General features: G+C 41.3%; 1 long non-coding RNA gene across 1 annotated transcript; it reads right to left on the bottom strand.

Annotated features, from left to right (window-relative positions):
- Positions 1 to 1,218: 1,218 nt before the first annotated feature.
- On the bottom strand, positions 1,219 to 20,821 carry LOC140536771 (uncharacterized). The gene is made up of 3 exons (XR_011977625.1): positions 20,724 to 20,821; positions 8,935 to 10,298; positions 1,219 to 3,594 (listed from the first exon to the last, which is right to left on the bottom strand). It is a non-coding gene; the product is annotated as an uncharacterized lncRNA (long non-coding RNA).
- Positions 20,822 to 21,845: the final 1,024 nt, after the last annotated feature.

The following is a 21,845-nucleotide window of genomic DNA, read 5'->3' on the forward strand; positions in this document are numbered from 1 at the left end:
TATATATCACCATCACCGGCTCTGGTGGCATCGCTGTTGAGGTTGGACACAGTAAGACAGTAAGTCATTTTGCATTCATTGAAAGATCCTGAGGGTTATAGAACAAAAAAGTCAAGCGGTAGGCCGCATGATCCGATTGGCTGTTCATCAAGACACGGGCGATCCTCAACCCAAATTAAGGCCATTACTGGTGCAGCTCAATAACCCTCAGACAGCATCTAAGAGGGAAGGGCATCAGAAACAAAAAGGGTCTTCAAAGGCCACGTCCCCTTCTGCGCCACAAAACTGCCCGTTTGGACTTTGCAGGGAAGCACCAAACATGGGGCATTGAAAGATGGAAGAAAGTTTTATTCTCTGACGAGCTTGACCATCCTGATGGCTTCCAACGTTACTGGCATGACAAGGAGATCCAACCTGAGATGGTTTCTATGCAGCAGAGTGGTGGGGGCTTTTTCCTTCAGGGGCGTCAAACAGCAGTTGGCTATGTGGCGATGTTGCAGTGGGCATCCCTCATGACTGTGTGGTAATGACTGGGTTTTTCAACAGGACAATGCTGTAGTTCACAATTCCTGCCTGACAAAGGACCTCTTTCAGGAGAATAACGTCCCTCTTCTGGACCATCCTGCTGATCCTCTGATCTAAATCAGATGGCAAGGGAGGTTTACCAGCCTCCTGGAAACACTTGCATCAAGCAAGCCTAAACCATTGTTTGGAGTGATCAACAGGAATGGTGGAGCTACTCATTACTGAGGCCTTTTTCTGACACTTCTGATTTCTGTATTGAGGGAGTTTTTGGGGTTTTTATTTTAGCTGTGGTCTTAAACTTTTGATCAGCTGATGAACAGCCTATTTTAGTTGAACTGTTGTATTCAATAAATTGCCTGCTCACAGTTTTGTCTCTGGCTAAAATTTCTTTTTAGTCTTGTGAAGCTCTACTCAGAACCTTCCTAAGATCCAATAGTAAAAAAATGCAAATCATGCTTTTTATTATTTGCATTTTTATTTTTTACTGGCCTTAAGATTTTTTGGATGTATAATGTATGTAAACTATATGTACAGTACATGTTAAATGTGTGTATAATGTATATATAGGTAAGTTGTGTATATCGTTGTTTTCCAAAGAAAAACATGGATCTCCAAAACAGCAACTTTACAGGAGAGGGAAAAACCTTCTTAACTTTCAGTTGAAGTCAATTTAGAGCATTTCTATTGGTCCGTTCATCCATAATTATTCATACACACAGAGTACAGTGCATACATGTTTTTCACTGGACAGCAGTGATACAATCTTTATATTTATTTTGTTTATATTTGTGTTTTTACTACAGTAAGGCACTGTGCACCTACCTTTTTCACTCAGCTTTACACCTGTGTTAATGCATTAATGACATTTTTAACAGGGACCTTCGTCACAGTGCTAAATTGACTTTAATGGTCATTGTAAATGATTTCTTAGTTTAGAAATGTAACTGTTCTTTGCATATACATATAACTGATGGAACAGGTTGACTGAATTACCAGCAAACACCGCTATTAAATACATCATCATAGTAATTTTCAGTCAGGAAAAGAACAAAAAAACATATATTTAACAGAAAATGACAGAAGCCTTAAAAACTAAACACATGATTATTGTGTCCATCCATTACCTTTAGTACAGCTTCCATTCTTTTCAGGAGACTCTGAGAACTTACTGTTATTAGTAATAATAATAATAGTAATAATAACAATAATTTATTCTTATATAGCACTTCACTAAGACCCAAAGACGCTTACAATCATTAGTACATAGAAACATTCAACACAAACAATACAGGTACAACAGTAGAACACCAACTCAGCAGCACTGCTACATGCAGACATTGAGATAAGTCAGTGGGCAGAAGGGAGGTCGTAGGCAAGAGGTGAGTCATGAGATTAGATTTCAATATAGAAAGACAGGGAGATTGTGTGACCATAGTTAGGAGGGAGTTCCACAGGTGAGGAGTGAGTCTGGAGAATCACCCATCACCAAAGCTACAGAGTTTGGATGATGGCACGTTTAGAAGCCCAGCAGTAGAAGTTCAGTCTGCACATCATCATTCATTTATCTAATCGTGGCAGTTTTGTGGTCTTACAGGCCTTGCAGGGTTGTTAAGGATTCTATTTTCTCTGTATTTTATTTTTGTAAACTCCAGTTTTTAATGTATTTTCCTCATGGACTTTCTCCTTCTATATAACAGTGGATTATCTACTCAGAAAAAAAAAAAAATCTTGAGTGGTGTCTGACTTCGCATTGGCAGTATATGCTAAATTCCAAACTATGAGGAAATTTGAGGATGTCTCCAAATGTTCTCTGGAATGATGTGAGGTGGGGTGGTGATCATGCAACATCCTGACCTCATTAACATTCACGTCGCAGAATGCAATCAAACCCTCACAGCAATGCTCCTTTAAAATCTAGTAGGAAGCTTTCTTCCCTGGACTGTAGTGACAGTTACCCCAACAAAAATAGGATACACTCTTTTTTCAACGGCCTTGATTTGGGGAGAAACAATGAATAAGCAGGTGTCCCGATACTTTTGTCAATACAGTTCACAGTACTCAACAAGAATATTGGAACCTGCCCTAATAAACGGCTTTAACTTTAACCGGCTTCTGCAACATTCATCACTGCTCTCCACTTGGGACACATTTGTGCAGCTTTAAGTTTCTTAGTTTGGCGAAACTCCTCTCACACACCTCACAGGCGAAAGGTCTTAAACCATCATTGAAGGTTTAGGTTGAGGGACCCTTTCTGAGCAAAGCTCTTACCACACTGCTCCTAGTGGTAGGGCTTTACTCCTGTGTGTGTGTACGTACGCAGATGTGTATGCAGGCAACTCTTGTGTTTGAAAAGCCTTCCACAATGTCGGCAAGGCAGTTTGCTGTGCACCGGTGTGTTTCGGCGCCCCCTGCCGGTCAGAACGCCAGGATGAGTTCTGGTGTGTGTCCTCAGAGTCTCTGAAGCTCTTGTCGCACAGTTCACATTTAAAGCCTTTCAAGCCAGAATGGTTCTGTAGACTAGGCTCGCCTGAAAAAAAGGACAACAGCGGCTCCTTGCTGACTCTTCCCACAGCATCTCCTGGAAATGGCCTTCGTTCCGAAGTGACGCTGCACGTGGGTCTTTAAGACATGCCTCCTGGAGAAGTGTTTTCCACACTGGGAGCAGCCAAAAAAGGCTTTGACTGGGCACACTGGTGGCAGGTGAGCTTCGCTTTCTGTTCAAAAGCATTTACCACAACGGTCCCATCTGAACTGCTTCTCTCCATGGGACGGCTCATGGACTCTTAAGTCAGCCAAGGCTGTGAAACTTTGACCACAGTGTTTACAAAGGATCGGGTCATTTGGATCGACACTGACCACTTTCTGTCCACATGCAGTGTTTTCTTCTCCATCTGTTTTCTCTAACAGGTGCACTACCTCACCACTGCCAGCCTGGTCAGGCACTGGAACAGGCCCGTCTTTAACACTGACTGGGTTCTCATTTCAAAGAAGCTTCCTTGTAGTGACCAGCTTCATCATCTGCTCCACTGCTGCTTCACACAGAAGCTCCATGAATGGGGCAAAGGCTCTCTGAGGAAGAGAAGGGAGCACAGTTACAGCTTTATGCCAAGTGTGGGATTTTTACTGGGCAAAGTTTCCCCATCCTCAGAACAGACGGTTTGTTACACCACACTATATGTCCAAATGTTTGTGGACACCCCTTCAAATACATGCATTCAACTACTTTAAGTTACACCCATTGCTGAGATACCAGAGATGTGCAAGAGCACAAACACAGCTTGTCTAGTCGCTGTTGAGATATGAGAAAATGGTATTTTGTGGCCTCAATATATTATCCAGTGGTCTCAATATATTATCTTGTGGCCTCAAAATGTTTTTTGTGGCCTCAATATATTATCCAGTGGTCTCAATATATTATCTTGTGGCCTCAAAATGTTTTTTTGTGGCCTCAATATGTTATCAAGTGGTCTCGCCTCAATATGTTATCCCATAGCCTCAATATATTATCCTGTGGCCTTAATTTGGTAGTTTGCGGCTTCAATGTTATCCCATAGCCTCTCTATATATTTTTGTGGCCTCAATATGATATTTTGTGGTCTTAATATATTATCTCATAGCCTCAATATGGTGTTTTGGGGCCTTATCATATTATCTTGTGGCCTCAACATATATGCATGCATACATACATACAGAAACATGGTATGTCCCACTATCTTCACAGAGGGACCACAGGAAGCTGCATTACTGCGACACCAAGTTAAACAACTTCAAATCATAAAAGCGTCGCTGCTGTTGGGAGCGTGCTGGGTCTCCCAGTGGACCACGGTCTCCACTCTGTCCTGCAGGTGTCTGTCCAGCTGTCCCACTGCCATCGCTGGTCACGCTCGCGGCTCTTCCTCTGTTTGTTTTGGTGAGCGGCTATAGAGGAGAGCAGCACCACCACCATAATGCCACCTGTAGGTCTGTAGGGTTTATTGAAAGGCCATGTTTGTGAGCTGCCTTGCTAAAATAAATATATGTTTGTAATATATTAATATTTTATATCTGTTTATTTAAATAAATATATATTACTAAATATTTATTTACTTTATTTGTATCTTTTTACACTGACTGACTTCCAATGAAAGTTAAGAATCATGTTTTTTGTGTGACCCCAAATATCCAAATATTTCCGGACACCCCTTCTAATAAATGCATTTGACTACTTTAAGTTGCACCCATTGCAGACACAGATGTGCAAATGCAAATATGCACACACAGCTTGACTAGTTGATGATGGATGGTGCTCTGTCCGATACTTTTGAGATGAGTTGGGAATTTGAAGTGGGATGATGATCCAACCTGAACATCCTGAACATCCATCACTCTTTTTTCTTTCATACCCTTGATTTTGGAAGAAGCAATGGATGGGCAGGGGTCCCAATACTTTTGTCCATATGGTTTATTTGAAGCACAGAAGACTCATGTGAGTTCTTTAATCATTTTGGACAGGAAACAAAATCTCTACATATGCAGTTTAGATATTGTGACCCACGGTTCCAAACACCTCCACTGTCACACACACACTCAGTTTCCTTCCATCTTAACGTTTTAATTATGCAGGAGCTTTAGTGAACCTGCAGATACAGAGAATGACGAGTCAATGATTCTGACTCTGCAGGTCAGACAAAATATAGTGACTGATGGTCTTTTCTGAATATGTCTGAAAAATGTCCGATTCATCAGAAAACATTGAGATTTAGAGAGACACAGAGACAGAGATAGACATCACAGGCAACATCAAACACTAACAGCAAGTATGTGGCCAATCTTTCCAGCTTTTTATTAACCGTAGTGATACAGGGCCCAGGCGTTGGAGAACATCCTGCTGTGTTGACTCATCCCAAGATTGTTGCAGGCTGGCGTAGATTGTGTGTGTTCCTAGGTAGAGCTGTTTGTCTGGTGTGGGGGGCCAGGCTCCTGTTCCTGCTGAACTGAGCCAGTGTTACAGTAGAACTGATATCAGCTCAGAAGGCACTGGAGACCAGGTCCTGATAGTCACTCTGGACACTGAACCTGAGCATGGCGTCAGTATGTGGATGAAACATTTTACACAAATACATTCAATCACAAGTGTATTTAAAGGTGAAAAAGGAGCATGATATTTACTGCCTGTATGAGTACTGATTTCAGATGACCAGCTACATCCTACGCTTACTAAGCTGCACATTTTGGACTAACAGCTAACAGAAAGGGTTTTTGAAAACACTAATAGTTAACATACCCATAGGGTCTTTGCCCTCTCTTACTATTTCATTGTAGCACCCTTAAAAACACAGTCAATATTTATTATCCAATGTGCTATAACCACTTTTTCCCTTTTTTAAATATATAAACTAATATAAATACGTAATAGCAATGTGATTTACATGTAAACAGAGGAAAATAGTAAAATAGTAAAATCAATAATTATTTGTAATATATTCATATTTTCTATGTATTTTTTAAAATAAATAAATATTACTAAATATGTATTTATTTATTATATTTGTATATATTAGTATTGTGTATGTATGTATGTATGTATGTATTTGTATATACATATACATACATACAGTCAGTGCCTCTTAATCTTGGTCCTGGATTAAAGATTTATGACTATTTATCAATATTACATATCATCATTGTCATGCAGAATCTCTATTTTTGACATTTATTCATCAATTTACCAATAGAAATGCTCCAAAATGACTGGGAATAAAATATTTTTACACTAAAGTCCATTGAAAGTTTTTTGTGTGACATCAGTGATACACTATATGTCCAAATACTTCTGGACACCCCTTCTAATAAATGCATTCGACTACTTTAAGTTATTGAAAGGGTTTTTTAAAACACTAATAGTAAACTTTGCCCTCTCTCACTATTTCATTGCAGCACCATTAAAAACACAGTCAATATTTAATATCCAATGTGCTATAACCACTTTTTCTCTAAATGTAATATAAACTAATATAAATGTGTAATATCAATGTGATTTACATGTAAGGTTAACAGAGGACAGAAGTCATCCACTTCAACTCAAAAATAGTAAAATAGGAAATTGAAAACTCTTGTGCATTTCAGCACATTTTCACATATGGAGCTGTTTACAACTGGCAGATGTCCCTGTGTTCAAGAGGCAAACCTTTATTGTCAGCCAGATGTCACAAGAAATGCATTATGAAATTCATGCATCTGTTTTCTCCCTTCCAGATTGAGGTTGTTGTTGTTGCCTCATGAGATCGGGGTGAATTCAATCACTCAACCTTAACAACTGAACCGTGGATTTAAAGTGGCAGTAGGTGTTGAAATGTGGAGCCCTCTGTGGTGTAAATATGTGATTACAAACAGCTTGGGGACATTTTGTAACATCAGTTATGTTGGGGTCCTCTCCTCCATGCAGATTACTGCTGTCCATATTCAACAAGGGACACAGGTGAGGTCCACGTTACCAGATTACAAATGCATGTTGATCTTTCATGTAATAATAATAATAAAAAAGGTGCACATATTTGTCACTGTACTATGTACAGCGAAATGTGTCCTCCGCATTTAATCCATTAACACACATTAGTGAACTAGGGTCAGTGAGACACACACACACCCAGAGCGGGGGGCAGCCAACTTCAGCACACGAGGAGCAGAGAGGGTAAAGGGCCTTGCTCAAGGGCCCAACAGTGGCAGCTTGACGAGCCCGGGAATTGAACCCACAACCCTGTTATCAATAGACCGGCGCTCTAACCAGACCAGGAGTGCGCTCAAGAGTAGGCGTGATTGGGACAAGGCTAAGACCAAGGCTGGGAAGGTGAGACTTAGTCAAAGCCAAGACGAAGAGTGGGTGAGACTACGTCAAGGCCAGGATCAGGAGTGGGTGGGACCACGTCAAGGCTGAAACCAGGACATTTTGAGTCCGAGTCAAGATTGAGACCAGCTGTGGGTCTAGACTGAGCCCAGGACACATCAAGACCAAGTCATAGGTGAGAGCAGAAGCGGGCCAGACCAAGTGAAGGCCGAGACTAGGAGTAAGTGAGACTGAGTCAAGGTCGAAACCAGATGGGATGATGTTGAGTCAAATAATTCACTGTCTCAAATGATCTTTAGTCCAAGGCTTAAATACTGCATTACCTTTGAGCAATGACCTTATCATTGGGTGATTGTGAGTTCGAGCCAGCCTTATAGCCCTCATTGGCCCTCCATCTTCTTCATCTCTCAGCTGATTTAAAAGAACTGGCAGTTAGTGTCCTCCTCCAAGCGTGTGAGCTGTCCAATGGCACTGCGTTAACAGCAGACTGGGATGCATAGCCTGGCAGCATCATGTATTATAAAGTGAGCCCTAGACCATGTGCAAGTCTGTATATTCTCTTATCTGTTAATATGACCCCCCTTGCATGAAAAGACCTGCATTCCACAGTTCAGTTGTGGTGGTCTTTCTGTTGTTTTCCTTTGAGACATGGATCCACCATGAGGAGGAATCTGTACCTTCTCTCATTTTCTATCCAGGTGAAGAACTTAGCCACTGTGAACAAAGGAGAAACCAACAGCTGTTCACCAATCAGCTAAGCTCTGCACCCGCTCAGAAAGAGCGTGAACAGTGTGGTCCAGCTCTGGGTATGCACTGCTTCAGTAGGTAAGGCTGTGGCAGTGTGGTAATCCCTGGCAATGTGATTTTTCACTTAGGTCACAAATCAGAATGCCAGGAACCCACACAGCCACAACGTGACAACAAGGCAGAACATGTGCGGACACACACACACATACACACACACACACACTTTCACCACCCCCACCCACAGCTCCTGTTTCTCCCATGCTTGGCTTCACTCTGGGTATTTCCCTAATTATCCACTACACCCAAACCAGGAACTTGCTGTAAGTTTCTCCTCCTCAAAATACAAGACAGATAAGGCCCTGAAATAAAGAGGGAGAGAAACTCATTTCCTCCAATGAGATTACACCACACTTCCATAGCAGGCAGGTGTGTGGGTCGCAGCAGAGGGCGAGAAAGTGATTAAAACTTCAAAGAGGCCCAAAATAAGGTTTAAAATCTCTAAACGTTGAAGAAATGACACTGATATTAAATATTAAAGCCCAAGGCATTGCTTTTCATGATAAGAAGTGACCCTTAGCTTTTAATGTTTTTATGTTTTATATTCCTGCAGGCCTAAAAACCCCATCTGGAAGTTGAGTCATGAACAAATATGGATTTCAATGATGATTTCTTATTATCCCTTTATATTCTTGCATTTTTGTATCTGCTAGAATCATTTCCATGAATTGATATTCATAACTTTTGTAATTATTATAATGAAACCGTTTGTAATCAGGATAATCAATTTAACCACCCGTCAAATTGTGAAACTTCACATGAATACATATATTGGTTCGTACCAGGCCATCAGCATATGGTGATCTGGGAGAAGTCTGAAGAGAGGGAGTTCAGGTGGCTTCTGCTTGAGGAAGGAGGACAGTCCCCCCTCTCTCGTAAGTGGAGGCAGGAATGAGAGATGACAGAGTAAAAAGAGGGGAGGAAAGGTGACGGAGGGTTGCTAAGGCTTGTCAAAGACACATCAGCATAGGTAGAGAAGGTTTTTATAGGACGTTAGATTGGGAGGAGGGGATTCAGGCATGTTCCTCCTCCCAAATATATTGTTATTTCATTCCATTACTAAATGATGTTTTGTAGTTCTGTCATGTAGAAACGAATCTTTGTACTTATTAAATCAGACTCATCAACTCTTTTGTCCTTAAGTTTACAGATACATTTTCTGAAAAAAAAAATTAGTCTTTAATATTATTGTGTAAAAAGAAAACGCTCACACCAACTGATTTGGTTGCCTAACTCAAAAATGAAGAAATGTCTACCCTCCCTGGTTTTGCTCTGTAAAGGCCACTTGGGGTTTCTGTTTGATGCAATACACTGCCTGTTTTATTTGTTTGTTTGTTTGTTTGTTTGTTGGAACTTGATAATATTTATCAAAAGAAAATATATATTATTAGTATATATTATAGTATATTAGCAATAACAGGGGAAAAGATACTGGATGTAATTCATTAAGTTACAGAGTTAAGGGGTGGTCTCATTTGCTGTTCAACAGTGTTTGTGAGGTAAAGGTTGGGGTTAGAGTGTGGATTAGGTGGAGAAATTTAGTTGAATGTAAGCTGAATGGAAATTAAGTATCTACTAAGTATCTAAAGTGTGCTATCTAATAAAGTATTACCCCATTTTTTTACTTCATTGCATTTTCTTGAATACCCTTTTTCCGTCATTCTATCCTACAAGGCTAAACGACACAGTCAACTGAAGATCATTTGAAGACCAATTGTTCAAATGAAAAAAATGCCAGCTCCACCAGACATCCGACTAAAATTGGAGTATGGCTGGGAGACTTGCTCAGGGTAAAGAGCTTTGGTAATTTCAACATTTTGCCTAAGCCCTGCGTGCGGCATGTTGGTATTTCTAAATGACATACTTGGCATTTTGTAAATGTTAGAAGTGAGATGGGGTGACCAGGGTAAAGATCGTATACTGTCACAGTCAAAAACACTTCAGACACTCCTGTAATAATCACCCACCACGGATGCAAAGGAGTTCCAACGAAGTAGAGATTTGAAATGATCAAAATGAAACCAGTCGCTGTCAGGATGTTGCTTCACTAAACTCCCAGATGTTTCTGCTCCTTTGTAAAACATCCAGAAGCCTCATGGATCCTTTCCATGGTCTCAAGGGCTGGAGAAGACACTGAAGCTCTGATCTAGAAAGCAAAAAAGGCAAAGGTTAGAGATGAATCACCAATGCTAACTTTTAAATGAGCACTTTGGACTAATTGAAAGCTATATCACCTGCTACAACATGCCAAATCGTCTCTTACAGCAGTCCAAATGTTTGTGGACACCCCTTTTAATGAATGCATTCAGCTGTTTTAAGTGGCACCTATTCCTGACACAGACGTGCGAATGCACATACACACAACCACTGTAGAGAAGTATTGTCAACAGAATTGGACTCCCAGGAGCCTCTCAGAAGCAGATACACATGAACCTATTTTCACCATGCTGCCTAATGTTAGGCATGGGCTAGAGGGGCATAAAGCCCCCAAGCACTGAGCTGTGGAGCAGTGGAAGAACTGTGTTCTCTGGAATGATGGCTGGAGCTCCATCTAATACGTTTGGGATGTGATCCTCCATGTGAACATCCTGACCTCACTAACGCTCTTGGCCCTGAATACAATCAAATCCTCACAGCAATGCTCCTCCAAAATCTAGAAGAACGCCATCTTCCCTGTACAGTAGAGACAGATACATCAACAAAAGCAGATAAACTCTTTTTTCATTTCCTTAATTTCAGAAGAAACAATGAATGAGCAGGTGTCCCAATACTTTTGTCCATGTAGTGTAGACGCATGTACAGATGTAGCACATATGTAGCCATATGCTAGCAATTGTCAACTCCTCCCAGTTAAATCAAAGCCCTGCAGTTAAAGCCTCCTGGGAGAGATTAGCGTAGGACTGTGTTGACACACGTGTCCGTGTTGTTGCGAGCGCAGTCCAGGCCACTTTAAGGACATGACCCTGAGGGTTTGGCCGATAAAAATCTCCAAGCCTGTAATTATGTCATTATTGTGTCTGGAGCAAACCCTGATTGCAGGGGCTAATCAAATATCACTTCTGTTCCTCTTTCTTTACTGAAACTTGGAAAGGAAACGAAGCACACAGAACACTCAGACATGGGGGGGCGTAGCATTCTGGCCTGCAGTGTCCAAAAGTTTGTAGACACCTACTCATACAAAGGTATCAATAGGAAGTTTGTCCCCCCTCTGCTGCAATAACTGATTTTACAGTTGTGAGAAGTCTTTAGACTAGACATTGGAACATTGCTGTGAGGATTTAACTACATTTAGCCACAAGAGCATCAGAGAGATCCGGTACTGTTGTTGGTACAGCGATTGGTTCTGGATGAAAAATGTCACTATATGTACTGGATGGAGCTCCATTGCTCCAGGGATTGCAGTTCCACTACTTCCTAGCTCCAAGTCAGGAGGCTTTATAGCCCTCTAACCGATATGCAGCATTGGGCATTATGAGCTTAGCCTCAAGTGCAGCTGCTCCAATGCATCCAATTCTATTGAAAAAGCTTTTCTATGGAGATTATACGAGCTCTGTATGCATTCAAACATCTGTGTCAGTAATATGTGCTTTTATGATGGAAAACTGAAGAGATGGGTGGAGTCAACAGTATGTGTTACAAGACGTACTGTTTCACTCCTCAGCCCATACAGCCCAATACCATCTACAGACAACTAAGCAGCAAAAACAGCCCGTTTTGAATGTGTTATTTTTGTGATGTCACAAAAACCAACACAGAGGCCCATAGACGACACAGAGGCACAGGATTAAACCAGCCTGTGTAATCCTAAGAGAAAAGAAGAAGTTAATGGTACTGGGGAAAAGAGCCAGGACTATATTTATATACATTATAAGATTATGAATATGATGTTATGAGATATTATGATACATATGATAATATATATATATATATATATATATATATATATATATATATGTGTGTGTGTGTGTGTGTGTGTGTGTAAATATGTGTATATATATATTGAATACAATATATATATCAAATACAAATACAATAATAAAAATACAAGGAAAATGTAGGTTATGGGCTCTTTAAAGTAGCTAAATGCCCTTATTAGAAGGGATCAATTTGAATATTTCTGGATACTTTTGGAAAATACAGCATAATACATTATATATGCATTATTATGTACATATCATCACTATCGTGCAAAAAAAACTTGAAAAAAACTCAAAGTGAACAAACTTTATTCAATTAAGCATTTCTATTGGTTCATTCTTAATGAACATTTGACCCAATGTAGAACAAAAACACTGTCCACTGTTATATGTAGTCAGCATATTTTCCAAAATACCAACAGAACACACTGTTTTATTACAGGTATTGGTTTGAATGGTACCAGTGCCCAGAATGCGATGATAGCTTTAGGGGTGTAAGAAAATATCAATATATCAAAGTATCGCAATATTATCTTCTGCAATACTTTAGCGATCCTCAAAAGCAGTACTGTGTCCCGCTGCCTGGTTTTATATCCTGCTATATCCGACCAGCCTCCATACTCCAACTCCCATGATTCATGAGAACATCACGCTATGGCCAGAAGTTAACCCTTCGCCAATCACGGACTGTTTCGCGAATCAATGTCACCGGAGTACTAATGCTTGTCTCCTGCTTGTAATTACCTCAGTGTTTATATACCTGTGTAGTCTATGCTCTCATTGTGAAGTACTGAGCGTTGTTATTTGGATGTATTACTCTGACCGTCTTCTGACCAGTTCTGCCTCTTGTTGCCGCTTTTGGATTTGCCCTGTTTCTCATTTTTTACGATATTTGGCCCTCACCTGTTCTCCTGTTGACGATTCTCGTATATGCCCATGCCTTGTATTACTCCTCGTTACTGACCTGTGCTTGTTTGCTGACCCTTTCTAAATTAAACCAGCTTTACTGTTTACTCCCGCGAGCACCTGATTGGTTTACCGGTCATGACATATTGATTTCTTAATTAATAGTTTACATTCACTAGTAATTCAAAGACTGGTGGCAGACAGTGGTTCATTTTGTGTAGTGTTTAAAAGTGGGTCGATGAATCGATCTGCTGATTAATGGCATTTTGAGATGATCGTCATCGACCAATGCCTGCACTCACCAATAATAAACAATAACATAATAAAACTGGCTATTAATATACACAATGGATACAGGCACAGCTGCAGGTAGTCCCTGCCTGTATGATTATACTGATTATGGTCATTTAGTGAGAAAATGTGAATAATGGTATTTGGACATTGTAATGTGAGCCAGGCTTTAACCAGCTAAAGTAGCTAGCTTACTTACAGGGCTCACAAATCTGCTGTTCTGGGCTCAACTCAACAATCGCTATCATTAGCGACTGATTTGATAAGTGTATGATGGCAAGTGTTAGTTATAGTCAGTTCATTTGCTAATCAGAGATTTAACCTGTTGGCTTCCAAATTAACATCATCAACCTGCCAAAAATAGTTTTGGGGAATAAACGTTATGAGCTTTTAGCTAACATGCAGTTCCTGCACTAAGGGGTTTCTCCTGTCCTAAATGACAGCAAATCTAATCTAAAGCCATTAGTGGCAAGCGCCAAATATATGAAATATTAGGTTACTAATAGAACAAAGCAGATTAATCACATAATTTGTTCAGTTCAAGTTCGTTTTGTATCTCATTTATTATTGTTATTAAATGAATTGTAATTTATCAGTTGCACAAAAAAATTAAATGTGATTACAGTATTGAATAGAGGTCCTCAGAACTTCTCTCCAAATATCGGAATCTGCCAATCCCACTGTTAGGCTTCAGATCCACTGTTCTGAATGGATAAAAAGGCAACTTTTCTTTCCCTCAGATTTTATGCAGATGATGGTGGTTTTATAATATGACGGTTTTCCTAAAATTTTATAATAAAAACAAAAAAAACAATATATCTTGTCACACTTCTGGGTTTACCTCCTGGCTCAGTGGACACTCTGGACTACACTGCCCATGATTTACCCCAGACCCAGGTCTAAGTTCTGATCACCCTCACCTGTGTGATTGTTCTTGTATTTAAACCCCTCTCTGGTTTATCTCATGGTGAAGTGTTGCCGCCAACTTCTTGACCTGCGATTTTGTCTTCTGGTCTTCAGCTTTTAGCCTTGCCCTTTTGCTTTATTTGCCTGATGAATGCCTTTGGTTTTGACCTCTGTCCGTGTTCTCGACTACAATTTTGCCTGACCCCTGTATCTGCTTTCTCTATTATTACCGCGAGTGTCTGGTTCGTCCTAACCGCGTTACAATTGTCTAGCATACAGTATCGTATTATACCGCATACTGAAACGTAACTCCTGCATCATGATGTGCATCGTATCGCCAGGTTCTTGCCAATTCACAGCCCAAATAGTTATGATAATACTCATTTTCTAAAGGGTCTTTATTGCCATCTACATTACACAATGCATTATTTACACACAATAATAATTTACAAGTCAGCATCTAAGCTGAATAAATCCTCAGCCAAGAACATCAAACACTCTTCCCCTCAGCCTATATAAAACCTTCTCAAATCAATAACAGAAAACAATGAAACCTGTTCCCAGCGAGTCTCTGATGCAACAGCTGATGCACTTTAGTGGCACTTAATGGGAAATGAATCATGCGTAATTGGACAGTAGTCTACAGCTGCTTTTTTGAATCTGACAGTCATCACTGATTTATGAATAAACACAGATAAATCACTGCAAACTTCAGCCGGGTTTTATGTTCCTCTTGGTGCTCATCTGTGCAGTGAAGTGCGTTCGGATTTGTGGAGCCAGGATTGCGCTTTTACTACAGTGGCCTTTGCATTCGTGGGTCATGTAGCAGGTGTGTGCGTGGGTGAATGTGTGTCATGTGACGGCACCATAGAGTCAGGCTGTGTCTGCTGACAGGATTCATTTGCCTCCATGGTGAGAGGATGAGACAGAAGTATCGGCCTCTGCTCATGTCCTCTCTTGACCCCTGTATGTCAGTCTTCTTTTGTTTCACTGCTGTTTGTCTTGCTCTCTCTCTCTCTTTCTTTCTTTCTCTCTCTATCCCAGTCAAGCCAACAGGAATAGGACTATATGAAAAGTACCTTTCCAGTCATTCTACACTTTAATACTACTCTTTGAATATCCCCGCTTCAGAAAGCTGGGGCAAGAGCACAGCGTCAGGCTATGGTAGGTCATGCCATGGTAGGTCATTCTATGGTAGGTCATGCTATGGTAGGTCATGCTATGGTAGGTCATTCTATGGTAGGTCATGCTATGGTAGGTCATGATATGGTGCCCCTGGGGCAGAGAGAGTTGGAGGACCTTGCTCAGCAAACCCGGGTTTAGAACCCACAACCCTGTGATCAATAACCTAGAGCTCTAACCACTGAGGCATCACTACAAGTAGCAGCATCACTAGTTTAACCACATTTCTCAGTAGCAACGTCTAAATACACCAATGTCCAAATGTTTGTGGACACCCCTTCTAATGAATGCATTAAGCTACTTTACGTTGTACCCATTGCTGACACAGATGTGCAAATGCACACAAACACATACAGTCTCCAACCGAGCGGCTCAGCTCCGGTCTCTCTCTATCACTGAAAAACGGCAGAAGCAGCAAAGCTGTTGCGGTGTCAGAGATCAGTAACTCTGGAAGTTACTGATAGTTGGTCAAATGTATCATGTAATCTGGAGAATTTGGACTCCTCTGGGACAGAAAAACGTGTTTGGCCGTGTCTGCCTGCCTACCTGACATTTGTATCATCTCTGTAGGCTATGTTGATCCTGACTTATGAAGCATAGAATACAGTCAGTGCTGGAATCAGATTCAGTGAATGGGTCAGTCCTGTCTATCGGCCTAATTATCCGATACCTGATACAGCTAATTTTGTTAGTATTGGGACCGATATTCGATCCTAGTATCCCAAGTAAAATTAATGTTTGCTAGTGTGTGCTTCATAAACCCTCACTAACATCTGAAGTGATCCTCAGTGGAAAATAATACAAATGAAATGTACTAAAAGGACATTTAATCTAATGTGAATGAACTGATGCTCAGAAATATATCTCTTCACTGGCTTCCTGTGGCTGCTGCCCGCATCAGATTCAGAACCCTGACGCTGGCCTAGAAGGCCAAGAATGGACCAGCCAAAAAAAGCGGATCTGCACCAAGAGCCCTTCGAGCTTCAAGTACGGCTCGGCTCGACCCGCCATCCTTTAAGATCTACAGAAGACAAGCGTCCAGGCTTTTTTCTGTCCTGCACCGAAGTGGTGGAATAAACTTCCCCTGGGTGTCCGAACTCCAGAGTCGCTCTCTATCTTCAAACTCAGACTGAAGACCCTCCTCTGGGGCGAAGTGTAGTGTCGAGTAATATGGTCTGCATATTGACTTGTGTTTAGTAGAGTCTAAGCTTAGAGGTATGGATAAGAGCGATAAGAAATGCCCTAAATGTAATGTAATGTAATGATGCTCACACAGAAGTGATGCAGCTAACACACTGAAACCATTACGCTGATAGGCTTTTAATTAAACTTCTCAGATTTCTGTAAAACATCCAACAAATGACCACTATCATCGCCAGCACTCCTTCTGTTTACTGTTCAGATTATAGCTGTGTAAACACCCGACGTTTAGTGCTTTGCAGGATAATGTAGCAGTAGACTTTATTCTTCCACGGTTTACTCAGACATGTCCAATTATCACTGGGTTTTATACCACACTATGTCATTCAAACAGACAACTGTCCAGTTAGGTAGTTAGAAGCTAGCTAGGTAGTTAAATTTTTGCACAATTGAAGGGTTGAGATGTAAACTCAGAGGGCTCTGATCTGAAACGCTTCATACTGTTTACAGTGGTGGTGAATGGAAGTTAATGGAGTTTAATGCCTCTGTCAGCTACTTCATACTGCCTGTTGTCATTGTTTCACAATAGTTTTGGTCTAAAATGTAAGTTTCAAAGTCCATTCATGGCGGAGGGATACATTTAGAATACTGTAAGGTAAAATAGTCCCTGAGGAAAGTCCCAACAAGCATCTCAATTGCAATTCAGCAGCCATTTAAAGGCTCTAATGCTACTCCAGTGTGTGTGTTCTAGTCCCAGTGTAAGTGCAATAAACAATGACAGACATAATAACACTTGTATACACACCAAAGCCCCCCCCACTACCACCTCCACCACCACACATATACACAGAGCTCTCCCTGACCCCACTATAACCTCCATCCCCCATTCACAACCTGAACCACTACCACCATTGGCCCCTCACTTGACCCTGGACAGACCTTATCACATGAGATGCCTGTGATTAGCACACTTGGCCTCTCTGATCCCTCAACACAGTCCCATATGAGGATACAGAAAAACAGCACTGCTTTGCAGTCTGTATGTCAAGCCACTGGTTCAAAAAGAAACCCAGACGCCATTGTATTTTCTATACTCAAAGAAACAATAGAAATCGAACCCTATTGACTTAAACCAGGCTTATAATAGTGTCCGATGGGCCCTTGTTCAGGCATTTTTAGGCCAGTGCTTACTTTGCCAATCACAGCCTTCTCCAGCCTCGTCACTGCATGTATAATATTCAGCTGCCTTTGAAGGGAACTCTGTGTAACGGTAGCTTAGGAATCTCCTCAGATAAGTGTGGTGACCTCAGAGGCAGTTATTCTGCACACGGGACAGAGATAAGGGAACTGAAGTCTTTACAGTGCACTACAGTGACTTTTAATAGTGGGCGAGTTCCCACCCAAGCAGGACCGAGACGCTGTCTCATGGGGTGCGGCCGGGCCAGGCCGAGCCTGCTCACCATCTGTGCTGAAATTACCCTTAAACAGCAGGCAGCTGAGGAAAACATGCTTCTAAGCCCACCAAAGCGGTCCCTGCTGAGCGTTGAGGATGTAGACAAACTCACTGCTGGTAGCTAAGTACAGGGAGCAGAACTTCAGTTATGGGGTGCTGATGAACCCATGTGGCTGCTCACACACAAACACGTTGAGTGACCTTGTGTGACTGTTTGTTTACAGACAAACAAAAACACTCAAAGCAAGTTAATAACTGGTAGCGTTGTCAGATCTGACCTGAAACATGATCGATAGGCTGGCTGTGTAACCGAAGGCTTGTGTATCATATCTCAGCTATGAGGTTGTTATTTTGCTAGTTGGAACCAAGGATGGTTTTGGGGGAAGACTGTATGAGAGGAGAGGAGTTTTGGGCTGGAGTTCGAGTGGCTTCTGCTTGGTAGGAAGCCAGTCCTCCCTCTGATATGTGGAGCCAGGAATGAGAGATGACAGGGTTAAGAGGGAGGGGACGGGGTGGTGGAGGGTTGCGCAGACTTGTCGTAGACACGTGAACAAGGTACATATGGAATTTATAGGATGTTAGATTAGGGAGGAGGGGCTTCAGGCATGTTTCTCCTCCCACAATTTTACTATACATTTTTCATAACTCCACAAAGTCAGGGTCATAAGTATTTAGACAGTGACATATTTAAAAATAAATATACAAACAAATAAAACCACTTCAATGGATTTGAAATCATTTTAAAAGAAATCAAAAAATGACTGAAGTGTAGACATTCAGCTTTAATCTAAGGAGTTAATAAAAATGATCTCAAATAAAAAGTAATTGGACAGCTGACTGATAAGCAGTTACATGGCTAGATGCGGCCTATTCATTCATTATCTCAACTTAAAAGCCAAGACTAAGTGTATGAAGAAGGATAGAAAGCATACCACATCATCTGTCAAATATGGTGGAGGTACTGTTGAGGTATGAGCATGTATGGCTACCAATGGAACTGGGTTGTCTGGTGTTTAATAATGACGTGACCGCTGCTAGAAGTAGCAGGATTCATTCTGAAGTGTGTAGAGCTACAGTTTCTGCTCAGATACAGCCAAAGGCTGCAAAAGTGATAGGGGGTAGGTAGGGGGTTACTTCACTGTACAGATAAATAATGATAACCCTAACCCAAAACAGAGGGACAGTGTTAAAAATGGTTGTAATTCCTGAACAGCGACCACAATAAATTTGCTAAACTCTTTTAATTAAAGCTAAAAAAAGTCTTAATGTCAATCACAATGCATTATTTCTATTCATTGTGGTGGTGTGCAGAGGCAAAACTGTAAAACTCCAGGCCCAAATATTTATAGAGCTGTATTATTATCCCAACTGGTCTGTTTATAGTATAGAGCAGAGAGGTACAGTACAGATCTGCTGGTATATGGGTCATATGCTATGTGTGTGTATATATTGTAATGTCCTTTGTGACATGTCTCTGTATTTATTTATTGGTTTTTAATATTCACTTCAGTACGGGTTTAACTACTCTAGTCCACTTGGCCTTGCTATTGTCCTTGAATAAGGCCTCCTCTTCGTCTTAAGGGTGGTTCTGTTGCTTTAATAGCTGAAGTGAAGTTGATTAGATGAACTCTCTGATGGACGAGGGATCGAGTAAACACTAGTGTCGACTTTGGCAGTGAAACTTGCCCAGAAATCATCATCATCCATTCAAATCCAGAGCATGTCATTTGCTGGGCTTTAGGTTACAGAGCATTCCATCTGTAACGTGACTGCTGAGTCAAGTTCACTAACTCACTGTAATAGCTCGCTAGTGAGCTAAAGGCTACAAACCAAACAGCACCGTTTTCATCAAAACAAGATTTCTGTACATTAGATTCAAACGTTCCTAAACAGAAAACTCTTTTTCTTCGGTTAAGTTTGCATGGCTGGCTAATTAGCTCGCTGAAGCTAACGTAGCTGAGAGTACATGCATGTGTTCCAGTTCAGGTGTGAGATGGGTGGTGGGACAATTGTGTAAAACATGAGCGCATGTTAAAAACAGTGTTGATTCAGGGGCCAAAAAATAGATCCTACGTCGAAAAAAAGCCTAAGTTAAATTCTCAATTCAATTCTTAACTGAAATCAATTCATTTCCTAAGTTCAACTCTCTAGGTTCTATTCAATTCTCAATTCGGTTCAGTTCCATTCAACCTAGTTCAATTCAATTTCATTCAGTTTGGTTCATTAAATATGTTTAATTAAGTTCAGTTCAATTCAGTTCACAGCTGAGTTCAATTCATTCCTCAACTAAGTTCAGTTCAATTCTCAGTTGAGTTCAACTCAATTCTCAATTCAGTTTAGTTCCTTTCAATTTAGTCTAATTTAATATAATTCAGTTCTGTTTGGTTCACTGCATTGTTCAGTTCAGCTCATGTTACTATAGTTCTCATTTGAGCTCAATTCTCAACAGAGTTCAGTTCAGTTCAGTTCAGTTTGCTTCCATTCAGTACGTTTTACTAACATGACCATATTTAGTTAAAGAATCATTGAAATGACATTTAGGGCCAGTTTCCCAGACACTGATCAAGTCCAGCTCTGGACTAAATGAATTCCCAGTGATTCACCACTGTCACTGCAATTTAGTCCAATACGTAATCATGTCTGGGAAAACAGTGCTTGGATTTCAGAAGTCCACTTTTCAAAGGCTTACATATTTCACCGCTAACAAATATCCTTAAAACAAGCAGAATGACCTAAGACTAACTTCTGAAAGCATGATCAAATGGAAAGGTCTTACCTCAGCTTCTGCTCGTGTCCTGGATCAGAAAGCAGCTCAGAGTGGTTCTGTCTAGAAGTGAGCAGAGAGTCTGCAGGCGATCACAGAGCGCCCAGAGGAGACTCCCTACTGCCCTGCCTCCCAGGACCAGCCCAAACAACACATCATCATCATCCACACTGCTCATTACAGCCTTCCCCTACTCCGCTTTCACACAGAGCATGCAGCATCCAGAGTGTGTGTGTGTGTGTGTGTGTGTGTGAGAGAGAGAGAGAGAGAGAGAGAGAGAGAGAGAGAGAGAGAGAGAGGACAGGGACAGAGTAAAAACTGCTGGTAATCCAGTAACTGTGGAATTTGAAACCTCAGAACGTCTGAAACACATTCAGTACAAAGAGGAATCCTGCTAACGTACACACACACACACACACACACACACACTCACATACACACACACACAAGCGAAGGAGAATGCAACAAGCTTTACTCATCACCGGTCTCCCTGCCAGTCCCACCCTTTTGTCTGCTGGATGCCAAGCATTGCTGTTTTCAGCCCGAACTGCTCCATTTCTTCCAGTAGTTCTCTCTTTCATAGTGTCTCTCTCTCTTTCTCTCTCTTTCACCACCTTTTTCTATCTACGTCTCTCTCTCTCTCTCTCTCTCTCCACCCCTCTCTCTCACTGTCTCTTTCTGTCTGTCCTTCTCCGCCTCCTTCTGTCTCTCACTTTTCCCTGTCTCTCTTGCATTCTCTCTCTCTCTCTCTCTCTCTCTCTCTCTCTCTCTCTCTCTCTCTCTCCTTCTCTCTCTCTCTCTCTCTCTCTCTCATTCTCTCTCTCTCTCTTTCTCTCTCTCTCTCTTTCTCTCTCTCTCCCTTTCTTTCATTCTCTCTCTCTCTCCTTCTCTCTCTCTCTCTTTCTCTCTCTCCCTCTCTCTGTTTCTCTCTCCCTCCCTCTCTCTCCCTCTCTCCCTCTCTCTCTTTCTCTCTCTCTCTCTCTTTCTTTCCCTCTCTCTCTCTCTCTCTCTCTCTCTCTCTCTCTCTCTCTCTCTCTTACACACACACTCTAATCATCACCCTTGTCCTCCAACCCATGCCTTCACTGAGGCAAACCTGGAATCCCACGCAAACTGTAATCTGACCTTTACAGG

The sequence above is a fragment of the Salminus brasiliensis genome, chromosome 16 (assembly GCF_030463535.1).
Source record: "Salminus brasiliensis chromosome 16, fSalBra1.hap2, whole genome shotgun sequence".
Lineage (NCBI taxonomy): Eukaryota > Metazoa > Chordata > Actinopteri > Characiformes > Bryconidae > Salminus > Salminus brasiliensis.